The sequence below is a fragment of the Seriola lalandi genome, unplaced genomic scaffold, assembly GCF_002814215.2.
Source record: "Seriola lalandi dorsalis isolate HSWRI2012SDOR001 ecotype SW California unplaced genomic scaffold, Sedor1 jcf7180002054536, whole genome shotgun sequence".
Taxonomy (NCBI): Eukaryota; Metazoa; Chordata; class Actinopteri; order Carangiformes; family Carangidae; genus Seriola; species Seriola lalandi.
In genome coordinates, this window is record NW_019525089.1 from 285,453 (window position 1) to 285,974 (window position 522).

A 522-nucleotide genomic window follows, 5' to 3' on the forward strand; every position below is an offset into this window, starting at 1 on the left:
AAGTGTAAAAGAGGCCTTAAGGTCTTCCCACTTTGAACTTAACATGCAGCCATTGGGGTTGCTGCTCGTCTCAGGTGAATCACGAATTTAGACAAAATAGCTCACATTTGTAGATAGTTTTACCTCCTTTTAATATTTCCCATCCGTCAAAATGATTTCACACTTTAAAATTGCAAAGAATCCAAAATGGAGTTGGCCAGTCTCCACCTGAGGAGACGCCATCAGAGAGAAGGCAGTCCTCAAAGGCATAACACATCCGGGTGTAGCAGTGGACTCCCCTGAGTGTGAATGAGGGGGAAACGTTAAACACTTGCAAATGAGATTCAGCCAGACGTCCCTTGGTTTAAATCTATCTTAGGATGTTGGCTGCATGTCTTGCATTGCTCTCCATTCCAGTTTTCAGCCCACTGAGGCTACACTGAGAGAGGAGAAAAAATATCTTCAAAAAGAAGCAGAAAACAACCCATCACTGAGTGTGGAACAGGAAGGAAATGGAAGTCTGGGAGGTGGGGTGGTGGTGGT